Source organism: Canis aureus, chromosome 34, assembly GCF_053574225.1.
Source record: "Canis aureus isolate CA01 chromosome 34, VMU_Caureus_v.1.0, whole genome shotgun sequence".
Classification (NCBI taxonomy): Eukaryota; Metazoa; Chordata; class Mammalia; order Carnivora; family Canidae; genus Canis; species Canis aureus.
Genome location: NC_135644.1, coordinates 8,940,566 through 8,959,700, shown reverse-complemented (window position 1 = coordinate 8,959,700; position 19,135 = coordinate 8,940,566). Strand labels below are relative to the sequence as shown.

Here is a 19,135-nt window from a genome sequence, read left to right as displayed (position 1 = left end):
GCCAGTGGAAAAAAAAATAGCAAAATCTTTCTACCAACTAAGATATTTAGTGGAGACACTAGACAAAGTAAACAAGATAACAAGAAAAGGTCTCATGCCATAGGCTACAGTTTTTTTTTTTTTTTTTTTTTTATGATAGTAACAGAGAGAGAGAGAGAGAGGCAGAGACACAGGCAGAGGGAGAAGCAGGCTCCATGCACCGGAAGCCCGACGTGGGATTTGATCCTGGGTCTCCAGGATCACGCCCTGGGCCAAAGGCAGGCGCCAAACCGCTGCGCCACCCAGGGATCCCTAGGCTACAGTTTTATGGGAAAGCAATTTAGGATGTTTAACCTTAAATAAAGACCAGTACTTCTTTGTGAAAATGATGTAGGCATCAAGTCAGCACGGTGGGCCACCTGATGTACAGAGAATGGTCAAAAATGTCTCTTTTATTTTTGTTGTGAAACGGGCTTTGCTTTGTAGACTGCTAACTTTGTGTTAATACTCTCCTGGTGGTCTTTGTGTTTTTACTGTTTTAAGAATCTTTTGTTTACTATGTTACAGGATGATGTAGCTCGCTTTATCTTGTCTCTGTTTTGCATTCTGTGCATTAACTTAGTAGCTACACAAGACAGCCTAGTGTTTGGTGGGATCATCATCGAGGGGCTTGAATAACTGAGTGGATTGTGGGGGGCGTGTGCTGGACAGGAACATGGTGTATAGTGGGCAAAATTCAGGCTGTGGGCCGTGGGAGGATTAGTCACACAACTTACAGGAAAAATTTTGTTGCGGAGATAATGGATCATTTGCTTCCTGAATGAGCCATTCAGAAGGAACCTTTGCCAAATCACTAAACTCCCTGATGAGATTCTGCGAAGACTCCCACCCGAGTACTGATTGGTATAGGAGACTGTTTGAATCAGCCTTTCCAACCTTTGTAATTTCTAATTTATTAATTGCTTAGGGGGAGGGTGTTGGGAGGCTTTTTAGTCTGCAGAATGTATTATTAAATGGGAACATGAGTCCTTTTGTGTCTTTTGATAAAAAGCACATATAATTTTTTTAAAAGCATTAATTTTGGTCATAGTTTTAAAAAAGAAACAATCTTTTCCCTTCTCTGAGCGTATTTTTAGCAAGAGCTTTGAGAATTAATCTTCAATATGTGTTATCACAAGGAGTAATCAGACTTGAATTTTATAAGCTTGGTACCTTTGGACTTGTGCCCTGCACACAGTTTATGTAGAAGGGAAAACAACCCTGTACAGTTTCTTAATTAAATAAGGTTGTGTTGTCACTTGGTTAACTTCTTGGTTTTTGAATAAAATAACATATTAGTCACCTGCAAATTCGGAATTTGAATGTGATGATATAAATCTTTCTGTCCTAATCAATTTTTTGAAGCTGTATTCAAATAATGATGCCTAACATTTCTGACTTCAGGAACTATCAGAGATGATTGATTATATCTGAACCACATATTATTAAATGCTAATATTTAATCAGCGTGGCCAGCCCCTACCCCCCCGAAGGTTATGGAAAGCCCTGCACTTTGTCATGGTTGCTGTCTTTTTTAAAGTTGCACAGAATGTCCATACGAACATTCTTTAGAGTCTCAAAACAAGCCAAAACCTTTATTCTGTGACATTGCATATACATTGTGTGAAATGCACACTTTTGTGCCAAAGGAACAATAATAGATTCATTTCTTACAAAGTACGTATAAATAGTAGTTCTACAAGTTTCACTTTTAACTCACACTTATTGTGTGCAGCGAGCTAAGGTCCAGTCCTTGCTTCTCAGACTTGACACAGTCTGGTAGGGGAAATAGGTGTGAGCAACAGGTAAGACCAAGACTGCTGTTTACCAGTAGAATTGACCAGAGTATCAGGTGTGATAAGTTGCTTCTTCCTAGCAGAGATCAGCAAAGGCATTGGGAGTTGTGGTCTTGAGCTAGATTTTGAAGGATGTAGAGGCAAAGGGAAAAGGGATGAATGAAGTGGGAAAATGGTCCTTGGGCCAAGGTCTGATTTACATAGGTTGGCAACAAAGCACGCACATAATTTGGGAATTCCTCAGGTATGGTGAGCAAGATTCACCTGCCTTCTCCCCACCTCTGCTGCCGGACTGGGGGAAACAGAGAGGAAAGCATGATTTTACCCCGGGGTCATCTGTTCTTTGACCTTCCCACTTCCCTTACAGGATGGTAAGAGGTTATGGAGAATAAGACTAGGGAAGAGGAATGGGTGTGGGTGAAAGAAAAGAGCCTACAAGGTAGCACAGTGGTCTCCTTGCCATATTTTTCTTCTTTCTTTTTCTTTTTTTAGTGTTCTCTCCTTTTCCAAAGCTTGGCAGAGTCCATCATAGAAAAGAGCAAAGAAAAGTGGGCAGGGGATTTCCTGCAGCTGACCATATTCAGTCTACCTATAATGATATGGGATTAAAGAGCATGGATTGAGTAGTGTTTGCAGAAAATAAACAGGTATCATTCTGAGCATACAAACTAATCTTGATAGATCCTGACTTTAGTTCTAGGTCATCATCACAGTCATCAATTAAATTTTTAGGACCTATAAGATGCATGGAATTGTCCTAAATAAAATTTAAGACTTATAAGATGCATGGAATTGTCTTACAACATAGATTGAAACCAAAAAATTTTATTTTTTGTAGAGGTGTAGGCAGGTTTAAAACAATCCCCCATACATGCATTTGTTTTCCCAGAAAAATGGTATTTATAGGAGCAATCACAGCATGGGATCCTGAGTAGACATCAATCTTTTGCTCTTCCATGAAGTCATTGTCTTTAAGAATATGTGTGTGTGTGCATTTGTTTTTTCCTTTTCCATAAGTCAAAAGAGAAAACCTAAAACCAAGTAAAAGAAGAGGCTTGAAAAATCATCAAACCTGGGCAGTAATTTTTAAAGCTACTTTGTGAATAAACAAACCTACCAGAGTTTTAGGCTTGAAGGAAAAAAACTATGTTGCATTTCAGGATCAGCTCCTACTTTGGAGTACTTGTCAGCTCGCTGGCTCTTTCCTTCTTCTTCTTCCTTCTTCCTTCTTCCTTCTTTCTTCTTCCTTCTCCTCCTTCTTCTCCTTCTCCAAAATGAACATATTTTATTTCCTCAAAATATTCTTTGCTTTTGGAGAAATAATGTCAAATTGAAAACTGTGTTCTTTGATAGTATAATCAGCTCTTTCTGCTAGAGGATTGTTCTAGAAGTTTGGCAGTTGTGTTCTATATGACAAATTACAGACTATTGATGAGTCTCTATCAGGGCACGGTGATAGTATATTTATATGCTCATCTGGTGAAATCACTTCATACTTAGTGGTTTTAAAAATTAAGGTTTCAAGGTGCCTGGGTGGCTCAGTCGGTTAGGCCTCTGACTTGATCTCGGCCCAGGTCTCGAGCTCACAGTCATGAATTCAAGCCCTGTATCTGGCTCTGTGCTGAGTGTAGAGCTTACTTAGATAAATACATACATACTGAAGTATACAGTTCATTGGAGGGTTAAACATGTTTCTGGAAAATATGCTTTGTCACCTTTTAGAAAATATTTGCCATATAAATTGAGAGTTTTCTTACTCCAGGTTCTGGGTAAGATGTAAATTATGAATGTTACTGATGGCTGATGAGTTCAGTGGCTACATCTTTGAGATTATGAAAGATTGAGCAAAGGAGGTAAAGATCTGAGACACCATCCCTTATGAACTCTTTCTCCTCAAACGATAAGTTGGAAGGAATTTTCTGATTGGTCATTGGCAGCCCCCTGTGAAGCTCATGAACTTTCTGTGGACTCGTACCATATGAGTATAATCTCTCTTTTTCAGTTTTACCTCTGGCTGCAAAACAGCAAGAGAAAGAAATCAAGGAGCCACTGCTGTCATTGACCGGATCACCCCAGCATGGTCAGTAGACAGACTTGAGTCCCAGAGAAAAAGCTGCTGGCTTCTGAGGATAAACCACTTTGAACAGCTTTTACCTTAACCTCGACCTTGAAGACTTTGACTCCTGGTTCCAAGGTGAGTTAGGAGAACACAAATTTAAGATCAGCAACAGGGTTGGATTAGGCAGTGCTTAATAATTACAGCAAAAGATAAGTGAGACATTACCAAATCACAGGAAGGTGTTTCTTTAAATATTCTTCTATGTGTATATCAGACCTTACGAGTAATCCTGGTTATGTTTAGGCATCTTGATAAAAAGTTTTGCTGGATTTGTTTTTTTTAAAAGATAGGAAGTAGAAAACCGTTCCAAAATATTTAATCTTTTTGTATCTGCGGTCTGGCATCACGTGGAAATAAGATACTGCCCTTCCCTTCTGGAGTAATAAAGCTGCAGAGATAAGTCTACAAAATGAAATGTTAACTCTGCTTGCATTATATGCGTATATGCACATACATCCATGCATACACACAGTCTTAAAATGATTCCATTGTTTGGAATCTGTCACAGAGATTTTTTTTTCCCAGGAGACTGAAATAATTAATATGGTATCAGCAGTGCTTCCTATGGGGGCTCCTTGTCATTTCTGATATTTACAGTTATTATTTTCAGAGCCACTTCACACATGCTAGTTGATATCTTAGGCTCAGTGACTTTGGTCTTCACAATTTAGACACATTCCTCCCTGTTACACAAAGCTTTCTACTTTCTTGAGGTCAGTGAGGCCGAGTGGGAGGGTGTACCAGTTGAGTTCTTGGGGGCTCTCATAAGTTATGCATCCACTACACAAACTCTTACTTGCCCTGGGGCGCAGGGGTGGTGGTGGTGATAACTCAGACATCTGTAATTTGGGAAACACCCCATATATTCTCATACCACTCCTCCCCTTTCCTTGTATGGACTGGTGCCTCTTGGTAGAGCAGAAACCAAGGCTCCATAATTTAGTGTAATCACAGTTATGTGAGAAGCTTTCTGTTTATTACTGCATTATTTAAAATTACATTTTAGACTCTACAGTGGATTGTAGATCAAATTTTAGACTATAATCTTCTTAAACTGTAAACATTTTCTTCTTTAAAATTGAATTAATTGCCAACATTGGACAATCTGGAAACTTCACAGAAAAATCAGATACCTGGCTTCTCTTGGAAGACTAAAAATCTGGTCTTTTAAGTATTCTAAGGCCTGAAGCTTGCTAATCTTTACCATTCCGTAAGTATTTAATCCAACCGGCCTTAGCAGATTTATGTTACCTGCCTGGCACCTGTAGGCTTTCGCCATCGTTGTCTGCTTGAGGTGTCAATTTCTCCTTCCTTTCATGAAATCACTTTGTGCACTTTACACATAACATGCTGTTAGTCTTTATTCTGGTTTGGCATTTTATTACTTTATATAAAATCTGTGTATTTTGAAAATGATGGTTTTCTGAGGTTAAGCCGACCCCTCCCAGACCTGCCTCTGAAGAAGGAAGACTTTACCAAAATCAGACTGGTCCATTTTTCTTAGTTTGGAAATCTGATTTGCATAGTGATAAGGCTTGAATCATTTTTTCCAGACCTTGATGTTGTCATTTCAGAGTGATTTTTTTTTAAAGATTTTATTTATTTATTCATGAAAGACACACTGAGAGAGAAGCAGAGACACAGGCAGAGGGAGAAGCAGGCTCCATGCAGGGAGTCCGACACGGGACTCGATCCCAGGACTCCAGGATCATGCCCTGGGCCGAAGGCAGATGCCCAACTGCTAAGCCACCCAGTGTCCCTTCAGAGTGATATTTTATGACCCCAGAGTTTCAGTGCCTGATCTTACTGGTTTTGTCCCTGGGAGGCAAAACCAATTCATTGATTTGGCTTCTTTCTTCAATGATACCCATTGGGATTAGAGTCCATTTACTAGCCCCACCCCACTCAGTCTGGACACCAGAGTGATTCAGTGAGCAAGATGCTGTGCCATCTTCCTGTGTAGAACTTTTGACATTGAGAAATCTTACCATCAGAATCAGATAGTCCTCAAGCAGTGGGATGTAGCCAGTCACAAAGTGTGTCTTTATGCATCTTATATCATTGTATATTGTTGGAAACGGAGCCACTTACAGAGATGTTCTTGTTAATACGATATTGAATCAAACTTTTATACAGTAATAAAGAACTTTAACCACAAAGGCATTTCAAATCCTAGGGTCCTTTTCTGTCCATATTAGCAAACCTCAGACATTAATTATTTGATCAGAGTTTACAGATGGAGGAAACTGACTTGATCCCCAAAGAGCGGTTCTTGTCCCAACTCTTCATTTACCTTTAAATGTTACTGAACTAGATTTTTAGGCCTCAGGATATTGATTTATAATGTTGAAGCAAGCAAGAAAGAAGGCCGGCTGGTTTGGATGTTTATTTTGGGTGGTTTCATATCCTGGCTGCATTACTTTGCTCTGTCTCCGGGAGTTTCTTAGGCCAGCAATCCCTAGGATCTCCTGATATTTGACCACAAGCAAAGATGAACATCAGATTTAAGTTCATGGAAATAAAGTAAATGGAAATTTGTTCCCACACATATTTGCTGAGTTGTGAGTTGACTCTGAGACAGAAATTAAACTCCTCTTTAAAAAAGAAAATGTGGGCAATTAGCATCTCATTTCCTTCACGAAATGTGTTTGTGTTGTTCTTTGACACAGGAATTAGTTTGTATGCATGATACTCAGGAAAGATTTCAGAAAGCCCCCTTTCTCCCTTTTTCTTGGAGTTCCTGTTATCACCTCCCCATTCCTTTTCACTTAACTCACTTAACCAGGACTGAGAAAATGGAGTGAAGAGTGCTTAGAAGCCATTACTGATTCATAAAACAGGTTGAAAAGTCTTGAAAAAGGTAAACTCAGTAAATCAGCTAACCAGTCAGCAAATATAACATGGGTAGAGGAGAAAGCGTGTTCAACTCTTCGCTGATGTTTGCTCCCTTTTATCTGTTCTGTGGATTGTAAGACTCCTCCCTTGGGTAGTGGAAATGGAGACGGTATCCAATGAGAATTGACCACGCCGAAGTCATTTTACCTACCCTTTGCTTCCTCTCCTGGGCTTCTCCTCCTCTTCTGTATCCTGCTTGAAGGAGGCCTTTTTTGGTCCGCAGGCATCTAATTCTGAAGAGCTGAGGGGGTCTGGGGGAAGGCCGGTAGCCAGATCTTCTCTACAGGGAAGAAGAATGAGAAGACCTCAAAATTTCCTTTTCACAGTGCTCATAAGAATGGAAACAAAGGACCAGGAAAGAGTCTTGATCCAGGGATAAAGACTGTGCCTTAGACCAGTCCACCCCCTGTATGTTGTTTTTCTTGTTTCTGTATGTGAGGTTTTTTGAAAAATGATCATCCCAAAATCTGAAAAATTTACACCAGTTTTGAAAAATAAGTTGTGGGCAGCCCCGGTGGCTCAGCAGTTTAGCGCCGCCTTCGGCCCAGGGTAGGATCTTGGGGTCCCAGGATCCAGTCTCATGTTGGGCTCCCTGCATGGAGCCTGCTTCTCCCTCTGCCTGTGTCTCTGCCTCTCTCTCTCTGTCTCTCTGTCTCTCTCTCTCTCTGTCTCTCATGAATAAATAAATAAAATCTTAAAAAAAATTATGTGTTAAATACAATATTAACAGTATACTTTTTTTCCCCACTTAATGACTTCTTCCTTCCCACTTTTACTGGATATGTATTCATCTGTTCCTCCCCCCTTTTATTCTGAGGTTACTGGAAGTAGATATGTATTTGGATCAACTAGTATTTGACCCTGAAATACAGTCATCCAGGAAAAGCAAAGTATGTGCTTAATACTAACCTTTTGGTAGACAATTTCAGAGTTGGTACTTTAGTTTCTTCCAAGAGTGAGCAAAGATATTTCTTTGTTTTTTTGGGTTTCCTTTCTCCTTGAGTATCATCGTAAATTCATGGCTTTTAAAAATATTTATTATGTCTAATTAATTACAGTGTTTGTTTTTGTTTTTGTTTTTGTTTTTTTCCTGGTTGCTCAAGTAATACCTTCTCTGTTCATTGGGATTCCCTTCAAGTTGGCTCCTGTGTATACATATAGAAAAGAGAGCTTATCATAAAAGAATCACAATGAATTTTCACAGACTGACCATTTTCCATATTATCAGCGACCAGATCAAGGTACAGAACATCCTGGAAGCATTCCTGTCCCATTAATTTCTTGACCCTGCTTTTCGGTACAACAGGATGACCCGAGCTCCTCTTGTGCATTTCATATCCCAGTCGAAGTATCAGCCGTTCCAAGAAGCCCTGGTTCTTTTTAATCGTTAATGGAATTTAGAAACTACAGTCTGGGTGTTAGGAGGGCTCATTCTTATGGGTTTTCACCATTTCTAGGCTTAGAAGAGCCTAGGGCAGAGTAGAAACTACATACATTTAAAAATAAAACATAGGAGTTTATACTGATTTTTTTCAAGTTAAGTTTACGGAGTTTTAATATTATTTGATTTTATATTTGTATCTCTTTTCTCTTACACTAAAATCTTGGTTCAAAATAAGATTACAAACTTACTTGCTTTGTTCCTTAAGTACATAAAACAGTTTCAGATGAATAAGCTCAGCATTACTATACTTCTTACTGTATTTTTATGCAGAAAAAAATCTAGAGTTTTATTCGTCTTTTATTATCATTATTTTTGGTCTTTCAAAACTTCTGCTTGAGGTTCGAAGACGAATTTTTCCTTCGACTTCATTTTTAGTATTCGTGTCGCTATGTTTCTTGCCAGTGAAATTCAGTCTACTAAATCTTTAGTTCACCAGATCACTTGAGTTTTTTGTCACTCATTACATCATAAGCAGGAAATGTTCCAGGAATGACAGATTATTGTACTCTTTGGACGGTATCGATTTGTGCTACGTTGGATGTATTTATTAGTGCCAACCCTTCCTCTACAGTGCGGGGTCCCGAGATAGAAGAAAGACATTCTAAGTGAGGTGGATAGCCTGAAAGCGCCCCATTTTTGTCTTCTTGTTTCTTTTTATTTGATAAATGGATATTTTATCTGTGTGTATTTTAGAATGCCTTCTTTCTCCCTTGGTCAAGTGACCAAGTGCTTTGATATTTGGACACATTTTGTAATATTTGACCCTGGGATAAATGTAAGTGTTCATAGAGAATATGGGGATAGATAGCCTCTCCCACCTCCCTCCCTCCCATCCTTCCCTTCTGCCGAACATCTATCCTTCCTTTCCCTTTCCTACACCCAGGTAATTCCTGGACCCTGAACTGAGCACTGAGCAAGGGAGGCAGCCTCACTCTCCGTTTTGTCTTTTAAAACTTTTCGCCTCTCCCCTCAAAATGTCTTACTCCCAAACCACCGCCATAAGGTTGGAATCCAGTATTTGAGTTCTTCCGAATATACTTTTAGCTACAGAAGAATGATTAATACTGTACTTAGTCCAACTTTGAGGTTGCTTTAAAGTCTCTTTATAGACTTTTCACATGAGCTGAGTAATGCTCGGAGGTACTGTGTGTTGTAAACCAACGAGACACATCTACTTTGAAAAGTTTGGCTTTCAGAGAACAAGAATGTATCGGGAGTAGTAACAATTCTAAACTTTTCCCCAGTAAGAAAAGATTTCAAAGATGATGGCCTAACACATGGGCTCCCCTAAATGTCCCTCTGTACGGCTGGTGGTAGGCTTTTAAAGTTTCGAGATTTCAGAAACAATGACTATTTAAATAGTTTTATCCTGTGTGTATCACCTCTCCTACATCTGAAGTATTCACTCACGTATGTAGGCTTTCATCCATTCATTTAGTCATCCCTGTAGCAAAGTCTCTTGAGCATCTGTCTACCCAGTATGCTGCAGTCACTACTTTGGGCCTGGGGATTATAATGGGGAGAGCAGGAATCATAGCCAGTGAAGGCTCTGAGGACAGATCATAAGCCAATAAACAAATAATGTAACTATTGAGTGACAAAACTGTGAAGGAAATAAAAAGAATATTGTGCTAGAACGTGATGGAGATTGTGCCCATTTGGAAGTGACATGAGCTGAGAACTTAAAAGTTTTGCTGACTGCATGTTCAGGGTTTGAGTCCTGAATTTGAAAGCATGGTGCAGTTTATTTAAACAATACCTACAAATTTGGCATGTGAATTTATTTCCAAATGTTTTATTTTTCTCAACTGGCACTTTAAGGTTAAAATCTCTTGTTTTGTCAGCTTCTAAAAACTGGAGGAAGTCCTAGTTAAAGAGTATATGGGAACTCGTGGTGGTATATTTGTAACTTATCCCAAAATAAAACATTCCAAAGGAAAAAACTGAAATAGGCTAAAATACCAAAGTTGATAGTAAATCGAGCACAGTGTTTTTTTGATTCACAAAGATGAAGTAGCCAGATTTACGCAGAAAGACACTGTGAGGGGGGAGTGGCGTGTGTTGAGAATTTATTACTTAGATGCTCTGGTACTTGGCCATTACTCATTTTTGGACTAGACCAATTTTTTCCTTTTTTAAATCTTTCATATTATCTTTTTAAAGTTCAGAAATGTGACAAAACTTACAAATAAAGTTAATTTAATTTAATTTTTTCTTTTTTCTTTTTTAAAAAGATTATTTATTTATTCATGAGCGACACAGAGAGAGAGGCAGAGACACAGGCAGAGGGAGAAGCATCCATGCAGGGAGCCTGATGTGGGACTCGATCCTGGGACCCTGGGATCACGCCCTGGACCGAAGGCAGACGCTTAACCGCTGAGCGTCCCAACATTTTTCCTTTTTTAAAAATAATTTATGCATTTTCTTGAAATACTCTTGTACTACCTAGGATGTTATCTTTCAGGTGAATAGTAGCAAATCTTTTTCGTGCCAGGCCTTTTGATAAGTGGCATCCTAGATAGACATTTACTCTGATCAAAGCAATCTTTATCTTATTAGTATTTTTCAATATGTATATTTCTAAACATAAGTATCTTTTACATGTTAGGGGAGATAGGGAAATCTGAAGTTGGCAAGAAGGCATTAAAATCAGAATCTCTTTTGTGAATGCTTCGCCAGCTATAGTGTGGATTAATAGAACTGCCATGGGAAGCTGTTTGAGAGTCTACAATTTTAAAAGTCCTTTGCAGTGTCTGGTCCCGGGAACGCTTCCTAATCTTCCATAATCTAGTTCAAGGATCAGCAAGTTATAGGCCCATAGGGCAAACCTGGCTTTATAAATTAAGTTTTATTGGATAGCCACGCTTATTCATGTGCATATTTTCTTTCTGTGGCTGCTTTTCTAATACGATGGCAGTGTTGAGTAGCTACAGTGAGACTGAATAGCTCATAAAGCCTAAAATATTTTGTCTGGCTTTGCCCTTTATGTGAAAAGTTCACTGACCTCTGATGGAGTCAGACAGTGACTGGGTTATCTGTCCATTTCTGAATTTGGTATTCAAAAAAGTTTGCAGTCACAAGGATTAGTAGAGTCCTGTTGATTCATGATAGAACTTGTTGCTTTATTTTCTTATACATAATGGAGATACTGTGTGTGTAGTAAAAATGGTTTTTCACTAGCTTTCTAAAGCTTTTAGTAATTTTAGTAGTGTAAAGGCCATTTATATAAATGTAAGGTGCTAGACACTTTATCACTTGAAATTCGTATTATAATTTTTTTTAGTTTCTGAGGAAAATTTTTGAAATAATTTCTTTATTTTTGAGGTTTTAGATCTCTTACTTGGGAGTGACTCTGTGTCTAATACTATAGTATTATTCCCTAGTGTTACTGTTAGGTCAGTGAAGAACAAGGTCCGGTTGGCTACCCAGAGCCAGGCTCGTTGAAATAGAGTGTTGGGCCTTACTGGTTTTGACCCACTAGCATGGACAAGCTCAAGAATTTGCATTTGAAACAAGTTCCCAGGTAGCATGTTGGTCCTGGGACCACCTTGCAAAACCTGTGTCTACTAGACAGTTAGCATTGGCATTTCCCAGGCTTGGGATTTGGGGAAAAGTAGCTTTGTTTTTCATCTCAATTTGGTATCGAGTGACATAGTAAAACTTCCTTTGAATTCCTTAAACTTCCACTCATCCTGTGACAGGACTCACTAATGAACCAGATACCATTTTACTACTTTTTTCTGTTCTCCAGCCCCAAACTTCTGTTGCTATTGCTGCCTGTCCTCACTGCTCTTGGGTTTTTCTTTAGGAAAAAAAGTGAGGGGGCACCTGGGTGGCTCAGTTCATTGAACTTCAGACTCTCAATTTTACCTCAGGTCATGATCTCAGGGTTGTGAGATTGAGCCCCACGTCTGGCTCCCTACTCAACGTGCAGTCTGCTGGAGGTTCTCTCTCCCTCTCCCTCTGCCCCTCCCCTCCTGCATTCTTCTTCTCTCTCTCAAATTAATGAATGAATGAATGAATGAATGAATGAATGAATGAATAAATAAATAAATAAATAAATAAATAAATAAATAAATAAATAAATCTTTTTAAAAAGTCCCTTTACTAAATGTTGTTTTCAGGGGAGTTTTGTGGTGAAATAGATCCTGTATTCAGTCTGCCGGCTTTATCCCAATATATGTGTGTATTTTATTTTTAAAGATTTGTTTATTTATTTTAGAGAAAGAGGGAGAGAGCCCCCTGGAGGAGGGGCAGAAAGAGAGGGAGAGAAAGTGTTAAGTAGGCTCCTTGCTGAGCACAGAACTCGAGGTGGGGGTGGAGGGCTTCATCTCATGACCCTGAGATCATCACCTGAGTGGAAACCAAAAGTTGGACGCCTGACTGCACCACCCAGGTATGTGTGTGTGTGTGTGTGTGTGTGTGTGTGTGTGTATTTTAAAGTACTTCTTTCTTTTTTGATTCCTGTAAAATCCCATGAGGTCAGTTGGGTGCTGAAGTATCTTCCCTGCATAAAGGAAACAAAGGTCCTGAGACGCAAGATCTTGTGATCTGCTGCAAAAGGAAGGCTTAAGCTCAAGTGTTTTGATATCCATTTCTTTGTTAATTATAACATACTATAAATTTGACACTATCTGGACCTCAAGTGTAGTTTATAAAACCATTACTATTCACTTTGTATCAGTTTCAATTATTTTTGATACTAAAGTAATCTCAAGTCTCTCATTTGATCATTCTCTTATAAGTGTAGGCTTATTATTTTTAATATGGATCTGCCCCAGATCCATTTATAGACATAAACTGGTATATCATTTCTACTTTGTGCATTTTTGTTAAATTATGCATTTCCCCCCAAAACATTCTTGATCCTTTGATGGCAAATTAGCAAACCTTTTTCATAGGGCTTTTTATAAAATAGTGTCATGGTTCAAATGAGCCTCAAAATTGGTACTCAAGACTTAGGGGGCCTGAACCTGCTCATGGAGGAAACTGATGCTCCATGGAGGATACCGTGTGTCCTCAGGTCTGCTTCCCACACAGTCTTTTGGCAAGGGAGGCATAATAATAACCATTTTGCACAAATTATGCATTTACTTCTCAGAATTTCATGAGATAGATGTTTTTATTTCTGTTTTATAGATGAGGAAACTGAGGCACAGAGAAATTGAGGTTTCATAGCTAGGAAATAGCAGAGTTGGGATTGGTTTCAGACCTAGGCAATCCATGGTTTTTGTTTTGTTTGTTTGTTTGTTTGTTTTGGGGTTTTTTTTAGTGTAAAAATAAGAGGAAAAAACAGCACAAGATATGGGCAGTGGAGTACTGGCAAAAATCAACTCCCTAAAGAAAGGGAGGGGATGCTGATTTGCATGGCCTACATACTCTCCCCATGGCCAATTTCAGGTTCCCAAGAGGATGTCTCGGAAGGCTGGTCTGGTAAGAGATGTACCCAGTGGGCTCCTGAGCCTGTGTCAGCCAGCTCCAGCTCACACTAGGTGTGTGCGAAGATTACCACACCCCAATTAAATGAGTACAGGAGGCTGAAGAGCCTGGGGCCCGGCAGCAAATCCTCCGTTATTGTCAGCTGTTCCTTCTCTCCTGTGGCGATGAATGAGCAATAATTGAAACCAGCACTCATCTGAGTGCCCACTGCAAACAGAAGTATGAGCCCCCTGATATGTGGGTAAAGGTCTACATAAACCTTGCTATTCTGGGGAGATGACGGCTTTTATAAGATTCTGCTAAAGCCTCCTAATCATGCAACATTTGTGATTTAGGGAGATAATGGCTAGTGAATTAGGTAGATAGCAGGTGCAGTCATTGTCTGCAGCCAGGCTAATTCATCTGTGTTTTGAAAGAATTACACTACTGCCTCTATTCCTATTCCTAATGTGTGACTGAGCACCAGGAAGAACAGAACAGATAATGCCCCAGGCCTCAAGAGTACCATTAACAGCTTGGTGGGTCTTTTTTTAGGACAACCAGGAGGTTTTCTCTTGGGAGTGTTGAACTTTGTACAGTCTTTCTCTCTAACTGCTGAACAGATAGGGAACTCCAATCTGCAAATCATTTGGATTATTTTGGGCTCTCTTCGGGCAAATATAATAAAATCCAAGAACTGGCATGAGGGTGGTATCTCAGGCAGGCTGTGAGCACAATCAGCTGTATTTAATGTTTGTAATGGAGGGCTTACGTCTTAACTGAAATGATAAGCCCAGTAAACAATCTGGTTTTTGTGGCCCATGAAATCAGACTGCAATGATGAAAGTGGCATGCCCCCCCCCCAACAAAGATTGTACAGAATCAGTACAGATACAGTGCAGTGCATAGTCAAGAATATATGTATGCACAAATACAGGAGCAATGCAGATTGAGGTGGCAATTCTAATAGATTAAGAAATATTTTATTTAAAAAAAGGAAACCCAGGTACAGAAATAGTACAAAATTAATGTCTGTATGTAATGAAAGTCGTTATTGGTGACAACACAGGGACTTCTTTATTGTTGTAAAATATAAAATGTACCATTTGAACAGGTTATTTTTAAAGATTCAGTTATTTATTCATGAGAGACACTCAGAGAGAGGCAGAGACACAGGCAGAGGGAGAAGCAGGCTCCCTGCGGGGAGCCCAATGTGGAACTCCATCTAGGGACCCCGGGATCACCACCTGAACCGAAGGCAGGCGCCTAACCACTGGGCCACCCAGGCGTCCCCATTTGAAAAAACTTTTTTTTTTTAAATTTTTAAAAAAGTTTTCATTTCAGAGGCATTAAATACATTCTAAGTGTTCTATAACCACCCCCACAGCTATGGTCTGGATGTTTGGGTTCCCTCAAAACTTATATGTTGAAATCCTAATTCCTCAGGTGACAGTATTAGGAAGTGGGGCTTTGGGGAAGTAATTAGGTGTTGAGGGTAGAACCCTGGTGACTGGCATTAGAAGGGATTCCAGAGAGATCCCTTGCCCCACTCTGCTATGTGAGAATGCAACAAGAAGAGGGCCATCCATGTACCAGAAGTGGTTTTTTATCAGATACCGTATCTGCTGGTGCCACGATCCTGGACTTTGCAGCCTCCAGAACTATGAGAAATAGATGTTTGCTGTTTATTAGCCGGCTAGTCTATGGTATTTTGTTATAGCAGCCTGATTGGACTCAGACCACCACTTTTTTCTTTCTTTTTTTTTTTTAATTGAAGTGCAGTTGACACACAATGTTGCATTAGTTTCGGGTGTGTAACGTAGTGATTTGACAAACTGCTTTGCTCCACTCACCCCTAGTTGTAGCCACCACCTGTCACCGTACACCCTATTGCAGTACCATTGACTTGCTCCCTGTGCTGCGCCTTTCATCCCTGTGTCTTATTCACCCCATAACTAGAAGCCTGTAGCTCCCACTCCCCTTCAGCCTTTTTGCCCATCCCCCGACCCCAGACAACCACCTTCTTGAGAACTTCTTCATCTTCCGAACTGAAATTCGGTTCTTACTAAACACTAGCTCCGGAACACCTGAGTGGCTCAGTGGATGAGCGTCTGCCTTCAGCTCAGGTCATGATCCCAGGGTCCCAGGATCGAGTCCCACATCGGGCTCCCCACAGTGGGCCTGCTTCTCCCTCTGCCTGTGTCTCTGACGAATGATATTCCATTGTACGAATGTACCACATTTTGTTTATTCATTCACCTGCTGATGGACACTTGAGTTGCTTCCATCTTTTGGCTATTTTGAATAATGCTGCTGCCATGAGTATGAGCATGAGTATACAAATATCTGCTCAGGTCCCTGCTTTCAGTTCTTTTGGATATATACCCACAGTTGGTATTGCTGAATCATATTTTAATTTTATCTTTAATTTATTGAAGAACCACCACACCATTTTCTTTTTCTTGATAAAATTTAAATTTAATTAATTAATTATTTGACTTACTATTTATTTGAGAGAGAGTGAGTGTGAGTGAGAGAGCAGGAGCAGCAGAGGTAGTGGGAGAGGGAGAAGCAGGCTCTCCTCTGAGCAGGGAGCCCAACATGGAGCTCACCCCCAGGACCCTGGGATCATGACCTGAACTGATGGCAGACACTTCACCACCTGAACCACCCAGGCACCCCCACCATTCCATTTTCAAATAGCAGTTATACCATTTTACATTCCCAGTAGCAATGCATCACAGTTAAATGCAGGAACATTTTTAACCTAAGCCATTTTATCTGTTTTAGCCAACTCTTCAGCATATCTCAGCTCAGTACAGAAATGCTTATTTTGACAGGAAATTCCTCTAGAGAACAGGACATTTGCTGCTACTCAAGACACTTGGTGCCTCAGTAACAGCTTATACTCACTCAGCATGGATTAATGAGTTATTATCTAAGATCACCAAGCAGAGGCTAAATCTTTGATGTTTCCTGTTGTTGCCAAAAGGTCTGCACTCTGCTGACAATCAGTACCTATTAGCAGTCATGGGAACCATAGTTCTCAATATTGTTTTTCTTGTTAAAATATGAATTATGACATTACCAAGCTTCCTTTCAAAACAAGAGTCAGAAACCAAATGATGAATGGTTAAGTGGCTGACAAACCTTAGAAAATTAACACTGGTAAAATGATCAAAGTGATTGTATTAAAATGGCCTTGTCAAAAGTGTCTGTGGCACATGCTTCCATCAAAATCAGAATGAGACCTGTGATCTCATTATGTTAAATATGCTGTACAGCTTTTGTGCCTGTGGATTGTTTTTTAACCTGTACTGGTAACAATCCTTTTAGTAATATGAACTCCCGAAGATATACTTTCTTAGCCTTTTGATAATCTGATGAAAGCTGGTGAATATCTCCCCAGGATAATAAGATGTGTGTATACCCAACACTTGTCACATCATTCCTGGGTTTTAAAAGATGTGCTAATTAAACCCATTCATGAACCCCAGGTTAAGAAGCTCTATAAATGTGTAATTGTATACCATCAGTAATGTATCATTCTGTACAAAAAAAAAAAAAAAACTAGACTTGACATTTAGTTTATTCATTGATTTACTAGTACATTAAGGGTAGATAGCAAGTAAGAAGTTGTTTCATGGTCTTTGAGGTCAACTAGCTTTGGAAACCAAACTGAGGATCCTATTTAATATACTTCCTAAACCCTACCTTCGTCATCTGTACACTGTAACAGACGAGTTCCTGGATAAGAAATGTGACATCTGGTCTGACATTATATTACCACTATTACCACTATATTACCATATGTTACCACTATTATTATCAGTGGTAAGAGACTGATGCTTTTATTGGTATTTTTTCCCCCCTGACATTATAGAGAAAGCTAGGAAGGAGGTGATGATCTCTTTTTAGGATTCTGACCTCAAAATAATATGTTTGATGTGTTATTTTTTTACTCATTGATAATGTTTTGAAAGGCCATTTATGTTTTATTAATTATGAAATTAGCAGATGTCCAGAGAAGGATTACTCAAGGGAATAGTATGAGGTAGCTTGGTTGTTCAGGATAAGGACATATTCCTTAATCTCTTTATGATAACATTGTTTTGAAGACTCAGTTCTGAGAATAGTCCAGCACATAATGCCCAAAACCCAATAAAACCTAAAATAAGAGGAAAGAGGTGGGCCATATTCCTGCAATATAAATTTCATACCAATTACAAGATTGAAACTAGATTAGAAAGAATGTATAATTATTAAATCTAGGGCATATGTCCCAATTAGAAAATACATCAGCTCAGTGTAAAAAAAAAAACAACAAAAAAAACAAAAACCAAGTCAACTCAAATTACAGTTTTCAAATAAGGTCATTGCCACATTATAATATAACAGATTAGTGTGATACTCGAAAATGGCTGAGTTCAGCTGACTTTCAGGGGAAACTTCAATATGAAAAGCTACCAATAAATAAGTAGAACCATTCAGATCATTAAAGGAAGTTTAGATTGGTTCACAAACCAATGTAACATTGGTTCTAGCTCTTTTCTTGAGAATTTGTTTAGATTTATGTATGGGGGCAGTTTATTTTGAATTATGTACTCCTTCCTTTGCTGGTGGTGTGTGTAAAAGGGGATATGTCTTTGCCAGTAATCTCATGGCTCTCTGGGATGCTGTACTCCTACTCTGTATTATTTATAAGAGAGATCCATGCAGAGCTGGTTTCCCCTTCATAAGGCTATTAGAACCTTGTGCTGGCATTTTCTCGTGCTTTTCCTAGGTTGCAAAAGGGAATGGAAAAGCCTCCCTCTCTTTAATGGACCTTAGGTCTTTGAGTCTGGACACAGTAACTCTCAATAGGAAAGCCTCAGGACAGGGCAGTACATCTTGCCAGAAGATCAAGGCTCTCACTGGCCTCTCTACCCCCATAACTGAGGCCCTTCACTGATCCAGCACTGGGGCAGATCCCCGCCTTTCCCTACCTCATGGTCCATGGAGGCAGGTTTTATAGAGCCTTCTCCTACCATGTTATTTTCTTTGACCTTGGACGTGCCCAAGGATCAGTTAGACAGATGAAGAGGGCTTTTCCTTTTTCTTGCCTGGTAGATTCCTCCTTGAGAATGCTTTGTCAAGTGTATACAACATACTGGTTCTAGTCATTGTAATGCCCGCAGTGCATTTGGATAGTCTGTATAAGGTAAATTTCCAGTAAATAACATATTTGTAAGCATTAAGGTTCCAGAAGGTTGGGAAGAACTTGTATCAGAGTGTCTCGAAGGTTAGAATTCTCAAGTTATAATCTTTAGAATTTATAATTTTCAGAACAGATTAAAAAAAAGCCTATTAGTTTAAGTAGGTTAGTTTAAGTAGGGGAAAGAAGATACTCAGATGTAACGACATCTGTACTTTTGCATCAAACATAGTTTTACAGATCCAAATAAC

The 19,135-nt window shown here is 39.3% G+C and overlaps 1 protein-coding gene across 16 annotated transcripts in view; it reads left to right on the top strand.

Annotated features, from left to right (window-relative positions):
- The window catches only part of OSBPL6 (oxysterol binding protein like 6), a 213,185-nt gene that overhangs the window by 87,896 nt on the left and 106,154 nt on the right, over nucleotides 1–19,135 (top strand). For all 16 annotated transcript variants that reach the window (XM_077883584.1, XM_077883585.1, XR_013371940.1 and 13 more), the window contains one exon: nucleotides 3,817–4,008. The gene's annotated coding sequence lies outside the window, so the exon portion shown is untranslated. Of the gene's footprint in view, nucleotides 1–3,816; nucleotides 4,009–19,135 lie in introns of those variants that run through there.